Source organism: Balaenoptera borealis (genome assembly GCF_965194805.1).
Source record: "Balaenoptera borealis genome assembly, chromosome: 7".
NCBI lineage: Eukaryota > Metazoa > Chordata > Mammalia > Artiodactyla > Balaenopteridae > Balaenoptera > Balaenoptera borealis.
This window is the reverse complement of record NC_138864.1, coordinates 68,704,971-68,720,742: the sequence shown is the minus strand read 5'-3', so window position 1 is coordinate 68,720,742 and position 15,772 is coordinate 68,704,971. Positions and strand designations below refer to the sequence as shown.

Here is a 15,772-nt window from a genome sequence, read left to right as displayed (position 1 = left end):
AGAAAAAGTTCCTGGGACTTCCCTGGTGGTGTGGTAGATAAGACTCTGTGCTCCCAATGCAAGGGGCCCAGGTTCGATCCCTGGTCAGGGAACTAGATCCCACAGGCATGCCGCAACTAAGAGTTCACGTGCCACAACTAAGAAGCTGGCGAGCCGCAACTAAGGAGACAACGAGCCACAACTAAGAAGCCCGTGAGCCTCAACTAAGGATCCCACCTGCCACAACTAAGACTAAGATGCAGTGCAACCAAATAAATAAATATTAAAAAAAAAAAAAAGATAGGAAGTACCTGTTCTCTTGAGCTTTGCATTCTAATGGAGCAAAACAGACAATAAACAGAAGATATATAAAAAGTGTTTTGAGTTCTATAAAGAAAGAAAATTCAGCATAAGAAAGAAGGAGAGAGATTATGAATCTTTTTAGGTTTTATCCTCCCCCTTTCAAAGGGCTATCCCCAGACCAAGAACCTGGCAAACAGTAAGTACTCAATAAATCTTTGTTGAAGGACTACCAGAGCTGTCAGTGGTCCCTGGTGAGCACAAGTCTCCAGGGTGTTTGCTGGTGAGCATTCTAGAGTGTGACAGGTCACAGGGACCAGTGCAATAGAAGAACCTACAAAGGAAGCATAAAACTTCTGGGGCCCTCCTCATGTGGTTCCTGCCTGGTGAAGACATCCCTCTACCCCTAGAAGTGACCCCAGGAACACAGGGATGGGCAGGCCTCCTCATCTGGCCACCACATGGGTGGTGAAACAATACTCACTCACAGAAGGTGCTTTCATTATGCACTTCCTGGGTCTCAACTAATCCCCAGGACACCCTACCCCCTCTCCTTTAGGCCCTTGGGCACAAAAGATCTCCTATTTCTCTGAAAACAGAATTACACTGCCTTTGAGTAAGGGCCCAGAACTTAGAAAAGCCAGTTTATCTTCCCTGGAGGATAAAAGGGCCCAGAATTTAGAAACTTTGAAGGACAAAGACTTTCTTTTATCCACTCTCAACACTGAGTGTGTGTGCGTGTATGAATACCTACGATTCTACCTTTCCTCACCTAGTCACCTGCCCCTCCCTTCTTCAGTGGGCCACGACCTTGCTAATCCTGTTATCTGAACACTTTCAGAAATTTAAATGGTGCTGGAAATCAGTGATATAATTGAATCAGATTTTTTACACAAACAATAATGAGAGAAGATTTGATTTTTGACAAAGGGCCTAAGGAATGATCAGGAAGACCGTGTTTAATCAATTATAAATTATATAGCAATGCCATAGGAGTTTATATACCTAGATGGAGGCTTGTAGCCACAAATCTAATACATTGATTTTTTAAATTTTCATGTCAGTTGAAGGCTACAACATAAATGAGCTTTTTACTAATTGAAGAGTCAATCATTTCTATATTTAAAGATAGATACTATTATTAAAATGCTCATTGCACTAAAACATATTTTTAATTGATGGTTCTTCCGAGAGAAGTTTGGAGACAGAGTACCACATTTATTACAAAGGGCAAAATAAGCTGACCGAATTGTTAAAAGCTGCAAAGGTGGGACTTCACTGACCAAGAAACAAGGGAATTTCCATGGTCAGGAATGGATACAACTTAATTAAAGGTAATCAGACAAGCTTATGGTTATGTTAAGTAATAAATCAGAAAGTGACTCAGGGTCAAGTGCATAGAAACAGATGGTTCCAAGAAAAGTAGTTGCCTAAGGAGGAATAAAAAACGGGATAACAGGGGCTTACCTACATAATAGCAATATACATAAGCTAGAAAACTATCATCTCTGCTATTCAAATATGGCAGTAAAACAAACCTGATACCACTGTTACGCATATCTCCGGAAGGAAAGATGTAAATCTAAACTCACACAAATTTAAATATACACAATATAGATGGAAACTAACATTTGAGGGTTTTTTTTATACCAGGCATATCCATTATCCTCTTTCATCCTCCTCAAAACACACTGAGATGAACATTAACTTATCCATTTTACATGTACTGAAATTGTCTCACAGGTCTTGTAATGGACCCAAGTTATAAAACTAGCAAGCAGTGGTACACGAATTCGAACCCAGGTCTGCCCAATTCCAAAACCCTTATTTATTACACTCCATGACCCAGCTCTTTTATGATCCCAATTAAACAGGCCCTGGCATATGAGACTCAGGCAAGGGTTCTGGGAGCCTGGTGTGGAGTAGAAGACGACTGAACTTTGGGCTGTGGAGTCAAGAGCCAAAGATATCAAATAACAACAACAACAATAATAATGATGATAATTATATATCAGATACCAAGACAGAATGAAGAGCCAAGAAGACAGTGCAAAAATTTACCAAAAAGACGCCAGTGTACCAAGAGGTACTGGTCTTCTGTTGGACACTCTTCCTTTCAAAAACCCCTGGAAAAAGAGGGTCTTTAACACCCAGAGGAGTGAGATGGGATAGAAGGAAAAGCCACCATCACCTGAAGGATTAGACAGTGTTGAAACCCATTGTACAAATAACCACAGGAAGCCAAAGGTCAGGGAGAACTGGGGTCTTTACATCTCTCGCCTGAGATAATAGTAGTAGTAGTAATAACACTACCAACAACAGTAGCAGCCACAGCAGCTAACATTTGTTGAAGGCATAACTGGCAAAATGTATGTTAAGCAATTTGCATACATTACATAATTTGATTGTTATATCCTTCCAAGGTGGGTGTTTTTTTTTTTAATCTATTTTATATGTAGTAGTGTGTATCTGTTAATTCCAAATTCCTAATTTATCCCTCCCTGCCTTTCCCCTTTGGTAACCATAAGTTTGTATTCTATGTCTACAGTGTTCTTAATATTCCCATTTTACAGAGAAGAAAACTGAAGCTTGTGGAGCAATTTGGTCCCAGAGCTCTTAACCACTACATTATAGATTCTTAGTCACTGCAATATAGATTTCCTGTAGAAAGACCCTATCCTCCGTAGGGAAATTTCTGCTTTTAACAAAAATTTTATTCTATTTCTTGATAAATGATATCCTGGTCTTATTCTGCCAAGATTTATTATCTCTAATTTTTTTTTCATGCCAACTATTTAAAAATGCAAGAACCATTCTTAAGCTGTGGGCCATACAAAAACAGATGGTGGGCTGGAGTTTGCTAACTCCTGTTTGGAGAAAAGATCATGATTATTATCACAAGTAATTTACACCATACTCAGTGAGTGTGTGGGGGTGTGTATGAGTATGACTTCCTCTCTAGTGTAAAAACACTCCTTTTGGTGTGGCTATATTAAAAACTAGTCAGATGTTCTATGATGGTACTCACCACTTTTTTAGACCCCTAGAAGTGATACTAACAGTAATATAGCTAACATTTACAAAAGGATTAATAGATGCCAATGTCTGTACTACAGTGATGTTTATGCATTATTTCATGGTGTTCTCACAACAACCCTATGAGTTAGGTACTATTATCTTTTCACATTTTATGAGAAAACTGAGGCTTAGAGAGGTGAAATAACTTTCTTAAATGACTCGGTGGCTAGTGACAGAGCTGGGAATTGAATCCAAGCAGTCTACTATCAGAAACTTATTGCTATTAGTAAAATTTTAAGTTAATTCAATGAACTATCTGAGACTAATCCATTTGTACTAGTTCAATAACTAGATACACAATACACATTAATATTCAAACTAAATATCTTTGGCCCTTATCTCTCTATCACAAAATCAAGAAAGTTTTTTATTTCCTCCCCAAGGGGTTTACTTAGGATTGGGGATATATTTGACAAAACAAAATCTGAAAATCTGCTCTGTCAGCAGAAGCTCTCCTAGATGTGATCTTACTTGCTTTTGTATCATATATGCAACACCTGGGTCTGCCCTCTGCTACGTAGTGCCTCCGGTCACCATGTCTCTTAGGCATTGCTATGAATGCGGCCCCCTAGCTCTGTTGGACCATGGCAATACCATATGGAGATGCCAAAACTGGATGTGGCTCTGGGGAAGAGAGAGGCCTGATCTATAAGGCCAAACATATTTACCTCCAGTTTACTTACTCATGGCTACTTTCTCCTCAGCACACAGCAGTTCTCTCCCACTCTCATTTCCTCTTTTTCCCCACCCAATGAAAACCCCATCTGATGACACTGCCTTCAGGTTTCAAGAGGTACCAAGGAGCTGTAACTAATCAGCTTGGCAAGTTTAAGATTTATATCAACCAAATATAAAGGGAGAATAAATTAGGGACAGACAAAAGTTACACTATGATGTTAAATGACGTGAAATCATGCAATGCTCAAGAAAATAAAAGGTAAAGATGATGAGATTGTAAGTGAATTTTCCCCTAATTTTTCTGTAATAAATAAATTGTAAATTTTTGAAGTTGATGAAAAAAAAGTTGTGGCCCAGTTTTCAGTAAACATTTTACTATGGGATACAGAAAACAGGACTAGTTTATTTTGGGGGAAGAAAATGAATAATGCTATTTAAAGGTTACACTTTGTCAGTGAAAGAGTTTTTACTTTATTTATTTATTTGGCTGCACCGGGTCTTAGTTGCAGCGCAAGGGATCTTTTAGTTGTAGCATGTGGGATTTTTTAGTTGCAGCATGTGAACTCTTAGCACGGCATGTGGGATCTAGATCCCTGACCAGGGATAGAACCCGGGCACCCTACATTGGGAGCGCAGAGTCTTAGCCACTGGACCACCAGGGAAGTCCTCATGCATGAGTTTTTAAAGAGAACTTCACTAAGCATCAGAAAACTCTGGATCTATTTCCTGGCTCATCCATGGTCCATTTGTGCATCTTGGGCAAATCTTTGACACGGTTTATTCATTTTGATCTAAAAAAATTTTCTCAGAACTAAGATTCTTCGATTTCATATTCCTAGCTCTCTGTTAACTAGTAATATGGATGACCCTTTCCTTTTCCCTACCACGTATATCCTGAAATACGTAAGTTTATTCTTTAACCCATGTATCCATATATCTATCCAATTGTTAAAGTAACATTTATTGGCAAGTTATTATGTGCCTGACACTTAGCTGAAGCATCTCCTATGATCTGTTGGTTGTCTGAAGATTGTTTTCTAGGTAGATTTCTCAAGGAGCAACATTCCATGAGTTCTTGCATGTTCACAACTGCTTTGCTTTTCTGTAACTTTTATACTTAAAAGCAAGTTTGGGTATGTATAAAAATCACTGTTTGATATTTTCTTTCCTTGGTTATCTTAAATATGTTTCCCTACTGTCCTATGCTGTGGATCAATCTGATGAATATATGATTTTATTTTTCCTTTATAAGTGACTTGATCTTTGCGCCTGAACATCCAAAGAGTTTTTTCTTTGTTGCCCAGTCTTACCAGAGTATGTATTGGTGTTGACAATTCTGGGTTCATTTTCCAATGGACCATGGATGGTGTGCTCTTTCAATATAGATGTTCGATTTTTTTTAATTTTAAGAAAATCTTGCATTATGGATTTTTGTATTTGTTTTGTTCTATTGCTTTTATTTTCCTCCTCCAACATAAATTGTACTTATGTTGGATCTTCTTTTCCTGTCTTCTGTATTCTTTTCCTTTCGAATCCTTTTTTTTCCTTTTTTTCTTTCTCCTCCTTTGTCAACTTTATTTCCCAAATTCTGTTTCTGACAATGGTGGACTAGGTTGTTTCAGAACAATGTGAAGGTATTTGAAGAATCCTCACTCAGGCAGTGAGGATTTATGGGGATTTTATCCAGAAAATAAGGGAATCCCAGAGCCTGGTACGTGGCATTGCTTTCAGCCTTGAGATATTTGCCTATATGAGAACAGTAGCTGAAAAGATGAGAATTTGAGCAAAACTTTTGATAGTTTCAAGGGATTGGAGGAAAATTGGAGTTCTTAGCCATGCAGAGAAGAGGGGATGTATAAATCTCAATTGGGACCAAAAAGGGACACACTTTATGAGTAAGGAAGGGTAAACTGGAAACAGACCAGCCCTTACAGTGACTTAAGCTCAGTTTTGAATCATATCCATCCCCAAATGATGTTTAGCTTTCTAAATTCTGAGTTTCCTAATTCTAATACATGCCGTTCTTTATAGTTTTTTTTAATATTGTCTTTTTATTTTATTTATTTATTTATTCATTTTTGGCCACGTTGGGTCTTCGTTACTGCACGCATGGGCTTTCTCTAGTTGCAGCGAGCGGGGGCTACTCTTCGTTGTGGTGCGCGGGCTTCTCATTGTGCTGGCTTCTCTTGCTGTGGAGCACAGGCTCTAGGCGCGCGGGCTTCAGTAGTTGTGGCTTGCGGGCTCAGTAGCTGTGGCTTGCAGGCTCTAGAGCTTAGGCTCAGTAGTTTTGGCGCATGGGCTTAGATGCTCCGCGGCATGTGGGATCTTCCTGGACCAGGGCTCAAACCCATGTCCCCTGCATTGGCAGGCAGATTCTTAACCACTGTGCCACCAGGGAGGTCCTGTTCTTTTATAGTTTTTATTGTTTTCTTAAGTTCTTTTAGAGAATTCTGTTATATTATTTAGTTTTTATCTGCTTTTTGATTGTATATTTTCTGGAATGCATTATTTAGTCCATTTTTTTAAAATAATAGTATGTTTGGTTTTTGACAATATCCTTTTCTGTTGTTCACGTATAAACAATTTGAGTGTACTGTGCTTTTAGAAAGTGGTTCCCTTGTAGGGGATTGAGAGGCACCATGGTACCTTTCTTATCTTTACTGCTTAGGAGCTCTTTCCTCTATTGTTATCACAAAGATAGATGATAGACAGATAGACAGACAGATACACAAATATACATTTAAATAACCACTCTGTGTAGTTATACCCATTTTCTGAGCTCTGCCTTCTCTGGAGTCCTACCTCTCCCCAAAGAGTTTGATCCTTTTCTCTCTTTGCCCTCAGAATTCCTGTCCTGATTAATCTGAATTCTTTTCACAGTAGCATTTTCCTTAGGAAAGGAGTTTTTATTAGATATTTCTGAGTTCTTTGAGCACTTAAGTCACTGCAGTATCTTCTGATCTCTCCATAGTCCCTTAGTGTGTAGCTGTGTACCTTTTATTCCCCTCACCCATAACCAGAGTCTGGAACCTTCTCCTTTTCACTGTTATTCTCACAATAGTCACTTGCTGAAAATCCCATTCAAGGAGGGACTTTCTCTTTTTGAGGATTTGTTGGCAGTTGTTGTACTGCAATGTTCATAGAACCATTAAAACTCTTTCTTTCTCCTCCACTAGCTCTGCATACCTGCCAAACCTAGGCATGTCCTGTATGGGTCCTACATCGTCTGTGGTTTGGGTGAAGCAACACTCACTGGTGTTCTGAGGTTCATGGGGGTGTTTTGGTTGGTCTTCTGGAGGATGTTGTGAGTAGAATTTTTCTTTTGCTATTCTAGTTATTTAGTATGTTTTTAGGAAAAGATTGGAAAAATTCAGAAACTATACATCATGATCTTGCCCTGACCTGAAGTCAAGATGGGCTTACTTATTTTTATTTTTATTTTATTTATTTATTTATTTTTGGCTCTGTTGGGTCTTTGTTGCTGCACGCAGGCTTTCTCTAGTTGCGGCGAGCAGGGGCTACTCTTCATTGCAGTGCATGGGCTTCTCATTGCAGTGGCTTCTCTCATTGCAGAGCATGGGCTCTAGGCATGTGGGCTTCAGGTGTTGCAGCAAGCGGGCTCAGTAGTTGCGGCATGCGGGCTCTAGGGCGCACAGGCTTCAGTAGTTGTGGCACGTGGGCTCAGTAATTGTGGCTCACAGGCTCTAGAGTGCAGGCTCAGTAATTGTGGCACACAGGCTTAGTTGCTCCATAGCATGTGGGATCTGATTTTCCCATGTCCTCTGCACTGGCAGGCAGATTCTTAACCAATGCGCCACCAGGGAAGTCCCACAGATGGGCTTTTTTTTTTTTTTTTCTTTTTTTAATTTATTTTTGGCTGTGTTGGGTCTTCGTTTCTGTGCGAGGGCTTTCTCTAGTTGCGGCAAGTGGGGGCCACCTTCATCGCAGTGTGCGGGCCTCTCACTATAGCGGCCTCTCTTGTTGCGGAGTACAGGCTCCAGACGCGCAGGCTCAGTAGTTGTGGCTCACGGTCCTCGTTGCTCCGCGGCATGTGGGATCCTCCCAGACCAGGGCTCGAACCCGTGTCCCCTGCATTGGCAGGCAGACTCTCAACCACTGCGCCACCAGGGAAGCCCGGGCTTATTTTTAAATCAAGGAAACAGTCACTGATTCTCCATTACTCCATTGTCTTGACTGGCTTCTAAGATTATAGTTACTTCTGATGTAGTTTCTGTTCAACTTAGTTGAGTGTTTATTAGCTTTCCTAAACATTCTTTTAAAGTATAATCAGCCTCTATCTAAGAGGTGCCCTCATTCTGATATTACTTTCATTTTCCTCACCAACTCTCTTCAAATTATGGCTTCCTTCATTAGCTAGCCTCAGAGTATGTACATATATGTTCTGAACAATTTCTTCAATCAATGAGATTCTTTTTCCTTTAAAATTAGACTTCATTTGAGAACTTCCTTATGCTAAAATTGCTGTATTTTCCTCCTAGGCATGTTTCAAATTGTTCTTTATATTTCAGGAGCCTCAGTTAGGATGCTTCCTTTAATAGTCAAAGGACTCACTAAATTGAAAATGGTTTCCTCAACTTATATTGCATTAACTTTGCAGTACACTCCTTCCAAATGAAAATTGGCACATTGAAGCCTGTTCCCCTCACACTGCTGCAAACATATTTCTCTGATGAACAGAGGAAAATTACTACATTTCTCTGCGATTTTGTAGACTCCCCTCTACTCTTCAGAACTTATTAGAATGCTCCGTTCCTTTTCTCTAAAGAAATGAAATTAAATGGGGGGTGGCAGTGGGGAGAGTGGTCTCTAGTCTCCAGGAATCTACTGCAGGGCTCTGTACTTGACCCTGTTCAGTTTAATTCAGTCAACATTCAACCTTCCATGAGTACCTCCTATGTGCTAAGTTTTGTGTTAAGTAGAAAAGATAAATAAGAAATCATCCTCCAAGGTGGCACTGGAGTTAGATGTGGGTTAGAATCCTCATTTATTGTTCACTAGCAGGTGACCTGAATTAGCTATTTGATCTCACTGAGCTCAATTTCCCTATCTGATGAGTCCTACATGATACAGCTGTTGTAAAAATTTAACATATATATGTTTTATATATTATATAAACACATATTTTGTATACATATATAATACATATGTACATAGTTGTATATTTGTAGACATGTAATATATGTAGCCATATAATTTTTACAACAGCTGTATCATGTAGGAAATTGGTATGTATATAGTAGGCAGTACTCAATAAATGTTTCTTCCTTTTGGATAATGTTATAATATACTTGTAATTTGAAAACATTTCTTCCCCTTTTACCTCTGCAACCACAAAAAATGGCTGTTATATACAGCCTATTGATTTTCTTAATGAAGTGAATTAAAATGGATTATGTTTTAAGATACCACTCCCATCTCAAATTGTGTGATATTTGTAAAATGTATTGAGACAACAGTAGGGTTCTTGATATGAGGTCATAAACTCCTAAGGGGTTCAGGGAGTTTTTGCACCTTCTGAAATCGCATGCAAATTGGGTATATTTGTGACTTATGCATTTTTGGAGGGAGGCAATTCATTGCTATCACCAGATTTTTAATGGGACTGAGAAACAAACAAACAAAAGTCAAGAATCATGAGGGTGTTATAAAATCACAGCTGGGATTCACGATAGATTATATACTTTTGGAAGTCACACACTGTCTACACAATTTCCTTTTTTATAATGCTTAGCACAGAGCCAGAAAGAGTTAAGAATGTAAACGTTTTTTTAAAAATGATAGTAATAGTGACATTACCTTCTCTACTAGGAGTGGCAGGTATAAAAATAAGGACTAAAAAATCAAAAGAGCCAGGCCAAATACTGAGAGCAGTGAAAGACCAGAAAACAAAGAAAAAGGAGAAGAGAAAAACAAAGCCCCACCGCCCCCCAACCAAACAGAGGAAGAGGAAGAGAGGGAGGAGGAAAGAAATAGATTGGAAGAGAAATAGAAATGCAAAGGAGAAGAGGGAGAGAGAAAGAAAAGAAAGCGGTCTGTTCATTGGACTGTGGTAGTTTGTTCCTTCCCCTCTGGCCCCCCTCCCCAATAATCTCTTCAAGACAAATGCTCCTTAGAGAAAAAGAAGTTTTACAGACTGAATGAAGGTGCATGAACTTTTAATCTTAGCTTAATTTGATCATGATGCCTTTGGCAAGTCACTGTTTTACCACCTGAATTTTATTTATCTGCAACATCTAGATCGTTAATGTTAGTAAACCAGAAGAAGTCCCCTATCTCTGTGTGAGGTGTATTTCAAAAACTCATTTTAAGGTGATCCAACTTGAAGTATGGATGCATTTTCCTAAAGAAACAAGGTTAAAACAGTATCACAACAGTTCATATAAACATACTTAAGATATAATGGCAGAAAAGGGAACAGGCCTTTCAGTCAGCTGGGAGTTTGGTAAGCTGGAGCACAGTCTCTTTTCTCATTTCCTTTCTCACACTCTAGGGAGCTTTGTACTCACTCATGTTAATAAATTGGGGGATGTGTCTGTACTTCAAAGATAAAAACCAACAACATGATAAATGGCCATTTGCACATGAGAAGCAAAACTAGTTAACTTTCCTCATCTTTATTCTATCCTTCAACTCTTTCCTGCCCCACATGGGCATGCTTCTTGCCCTTAGAACCTCTCCACATTTTATACAGAGTACAAATTCCGGTCTCCTCACAGAACTAGAGTTCTGGTTCTTCTGAACTCTAGAAGTTTCTTTCTATTCTGTTTTTGTATACCATCTTCAATTTCCATCTAGATCTTTCAGGTTTCAACTATAAAGTGTTATCTTCCTACTTACCAGCTTCCACTTTCCATCCTTAACCCCTACCCCTGTCCTTTCCCCCTATCATTTATATCCTTGACCAAAGTCTAATGTACATGGGAATAAAGAATGTGATCTTGACTGATAATGCTCTTACAGTTGCTTAAACTCTATTTAAATTGCTTATATATTATGGCTTATTATTTTTCTCTCAATACTAATTGCTTCTTCTGATTAGTGCCGTGTTTGTATATAGAGGCAGTTCTGCCCAAACAGAAGGAAAGAATTCTGCTTTCCCTCTGTCATCTGCTAACATTGTTCTCAGGGACTGGTTTCTCTGATACAATCCCTGTAGCTACTACACATTTTTGGACATGTCTTTGCTTTAGGTTTTGTTATAGGCTGGGTTCCCCAGAGAACAAATTCTGAAACAGAGATCAGAATACATACAGCTTATTAGGGAGTACTTTTGAGATCAATGCCTGTGAAAGGGAAGAGAAAGAAGCAAGATTGGACAGAAGGAGAAACTGAACTATGATGTAGTCTTAACAAAGGCCTTAGTCAACCCCATGGGGAACTCTGACGGAACGGCCCTAGAGAATATTACAGGCTGAGGTTGGGAGGCTGGTTTTTATACCCCTGTGCTAATTAGTCACTGGATGTGCCCTGAAAGAAGGCGTGGTCTTGAGTTGAGGCAGGTAGCTGCACCTGAGGCAATTCCCTGAGAGGGTTGGCAGCTGAGGGTTGTATGTTGGCAGCACTCCCAATAGCTAGGGGAATAATTCTTTCAGTCCTGAAGGGAGATCACAGCAATGCATCACTACATCCACCTCAGGTTTGCTGTCTTTGATCACATGCACAGTATTGTTTTTATCATTTAATATGTCTGGAGTGAGTCATCATAAAATGCCCCAGAAATGCCCCCACTTGGTGAAGATTAACCTTGCCCGTCAACTTTATTGGGCACTTAGGTATTTCCTATAGACCTTAGACCCTCACTAGAAGGACCAAATGGTGTTTGGGAAGTTGGAACTTAGAGTCAGGCTGGTGTTTTTCTGTGAGCAGGACAAGAAATCACAATAGTCAGCGAGAGAAGATGACCAGATAACTGAAAGACAGAAGCCAGGTTAGGAAGGAGTGAAGACCAGGTTGTGCCCACTCATCTGTATAAGGGGATGGTGATCCTTGCACAAGCAGATCTGGGACTAAATAAAGCTCTTTTATGGGCTGGATTTAGCCAAAAGGCTGTAGCTTGTAGATACTTCATTTAAAAGATTAGCATTAAAAACATGCGTCAGGAATCTTGTTGGTTTCATTTGCATTCAGCAGGACAAGATTTCTATCTGTGTGACCTTGGGCAAGATTCTAAAACTCTGTGTCAATATCTTCATCTAGTAGATGAATGTAATAATAGTAACTGTCTTATAGGGTTAGGAGTAGGTGATAGTCCAAGTTCAACACTGAGTAGACTGGCACTTATCAGGTTCAGTAAGCAATTTTTGGAATTGTTATTGTTGTTATATTTATTACCATATTGAGTTAATTGAGTATTTTCTGTCAAGCCACTCTTAGCCTAAATTTTGGAGGCAGAAGAATAAGAAAATATTTCGAGTTGTTAAAATTTTAAAACAGTAATCAAGGAAAAAGTTGTGTGAAGTTTCTTTGTACTATTTTTGCAACTTTTCTGTAAAGTCTGAAATTATGTCAAAATAAAAATTGAAAACAAAAAGCTCTCTGACTTATTTTGCTGGGATTACTTGGGATGGGAGCAGGCATATAGGAGCCTTGACTATTTTTACGCTGCTTAGTTTTATGTAATTAGACCCCTTTAATTTATCCCTTAATTTTTGTGAAAATATCACTCTATTCCAGTCATGTTTTGGGGAAAAGAAAGAGCTTGTGTCCATATTTGGGTCAGAGAGAAAAGGGAAACATCATATTCATGGGGTACAGATGAAATGCAAGCAGGGGAAATTAAAGTAAGAAATCTTCAAGAATGAGGTGAAAATACAGGAAGAAAGAGCCAGAAAGGCATGTAATGCTATATTTTTTTTCTTATTCCCTTCCTGGAGATTTTTCTTTCCTGGGGAAAAATGAATGATATTTATAAGCACCTACTGTGTGCCAGGCACAGTACTAAGTGCTTTCACACGTTATCTGATTTACTCATAACAATCTGTGGCAAAAAAACACATTATTGCCATTTTACAATGAGAAAAACTGAGCCTCAGAGAGAATAATTAGGTTTCCCAAGACCACATGATAAGTGAGGGAGCCGAAGAGAGAGTGCTGCATCGGTTTAGGGTCAGATTGGGTTAAAGGTCCATTAGCAAGTGAATGGATACACAAATTGTGGTATATTCTTATAATGGAATACTACTCAGCAATAAAAAGAAATGAACTATTGATATATGCAATATGGCTTCATTTCAAAGTAATTATGCTGAGTGAAAAAAGCCAGATAAAAAACAGCACACATTGTACGACTCTGTTTATGTAACTCTAGAAAATGCAAACTAATCCATAGTGACAGAAAGTAGAATAGTGGTTGCTTGGAGATGGGGTGGTGTGGGGAGTGGCAGGAGAAAACTTTTGGGGGCAATAGATATGTTCACTATCTCGATTGTGGTGATGGTTTCGTGGGTGTATACATCTGTCAAAATACCGTATTATATACACACCTTATGTATGTATAGTTATTTCATGTCACTTATTCCTCAAAAAAGCAGTTTTTAAAAACTGGGTTGGAATCCTTGTTATACTACTTACAAGTGCTTAATCTCTAAGAATAGTTTCTTTATCAGTTAATAAGGTTGATAACACCTACTTCAGAGAGTTGGTATGAAGAATAAAATAAATCAGTTAGTTAACTGTTTAGTACAGTGCCTAATATAATAGCAAGTAAGTAGCAAACATTATGTGACAAGTCCTAGACTCTGAGTTCTTCCTTCTTAGAGCTTTTTCTACTTTAGTTAGTAATGTTAGTCATTGTTATTTTTATTTATAGCTATAATTCAAACACATCAATCTTACTCCAAAGTCCAAGATCTTTCCACTAAACCACACTAAACCATGACAAATTTTATGATCTGAGTTAAGGAATGTCATCCCCCAATGGGAGTCTTCTGCATAAAAACAAACCAGCTGGTTTGTTGTAAAGCCAAGTTTGTCCAAGTTGTGGCTATTGTAGTCTTCAGCTCCAGAATTTCTCTTTAGTTCCTTTTTATAATTCTCTTTATTGATATTCTAATTTTGTCCATACATCCTTTTCCTCATTTCATTTAGTTCTTTGTCCATATTTTCCATTAGTTCTTTGAGCATATTTAACACAGTTGTTTTAAAATCTCTGTCTAGTAATTCCAATGTCTGGACTTCCTCAGAGATGGTTTCTACCAATTTATTTCATTCCTTGGGAAGAGCCATACTTTCTTGTTTCTTTGTATGCCTTGTGATTTTTTTTGGTGAAAACTATTTAGTTTCTATTGTAATATGGTACTTGGAAGTCAGATTCTCTCCCTCTCACAGGGCTTGCTACTTTTTGGTTGTTGAAGGCTGTAGCAGTCAGTTTGTTCAATGTTGTTCCCAAACTACTACTGCAAAGACTGCATTCTTTGTCAATGTGGTCATTAGTCTCTGTTCCTTAGCTTGTGTTCAGCTAGTGTTTTGATAGAAATTTCTTTGAAAGCTAGGAACCTATAAGTCTTGGCAAATTGGCTCTGATCTTCAACTTGCCAGGCTTGCATTGTGCCAAGGGATCAGCCTAAGGAAAAGCTTAGGGTCTTCTCAGGTGTTTTCTGAGCATGTGTCTTACCCTGGGCATGTACACGGCTTTCTAAATCCCCGCGTATACATAGTTGCTTTTAAATGTCCTAATTTCCCAAAGAAACTCTCCCCAGTTTTTGCCTTAGACAGTCTACTGTATGTTTCAACCATAATCTCTGCCCCAAGTGTCTGAGGATTGTTAATTTGGCTTGCAGTATTTTCAAGCTCTTTCTCCTGAGTTCTGAATTAGGGGAGACAGAGTGGAACACCTAGCATCCGTCCTTTAGGTTGTCCCCATATTAGTCTGCTTGGGCGGCTGTAACAAAATACCACAGCCTGGATAGCTTAGATAACAGAAATTTCTCCCTCACAGTTCTGGAGGCTAGAAATTAAAAAATCAAGGTACCTGCCAATTTAGTTTGCCTTCTCACTGTGTCCTCACATGATGGAGAGAAAGAGAGAGAGCGAGTTCTGGTGTCTCTTCTTCTTACAGGACACTAAATCTATTGAATGAGAGTCTCACCCTTATTGCCTCATTTAACCTTTATCACCTCCTCACAGGCCCCCCAGTCACATTGGGGATTAGTGCTTCAACATATGAATTTTGGGGAACACAATTCAGTGTACAGCACCCCCCAACAGATTAGAACAGATTTTACAACAATGTGTGAACAGGGTCAGTTTTGCTCCCTCCAGAATGGAAACAGTCCCACAGTGGGAACATGGGCTGTTGCCATTCTAAGATAGCTGCCTTTTTATGACTGCAACAGCTTTATGACCACTGCTGCTTTAAGACTGTTGCCACTTTAAGACTACTGACATTTTATAAGACTGTCCCCATGCAGGGGCAGAGGTAGTGGAAGGACAAGTAAATCACTACAAAATCTTCCTACCATTTTTTTCACAGCTATTTTGAATTTAATGGGCAGAACACTTCATAAAATAAAGATAGCAGAAAATCAATTTGATTGGGAAATAGCAGGGCTGATAAACTTTGCCACATAATGTACATTACAGATATCAAAGTTTTTTCTATTACTTATGAATAAACCAAATTATAAAATTTTAGGGAATTCCCTGGAGGTCCAGTGGTTAGAACTCTGTGCTGTCACTGCCGAGGGCACAGGTTCAATCCCTGGTTGGGGAACTGGTC

General features: G+C 38.9%; 1 long non-coding RNA gene across 4 annotated transcripts in view; it reads right to left on the bottom strand.

Moving 5' to 3' along the window:
- LOC309631792 overlaps positions 1–15,772 on the bottom strand; it is a 116,754-nt gene that overhangs the window by 94,056 nt on the left and 6,926 nt on the right. The gene's annotated exons all lie outside the window — the stretch shown is intronic.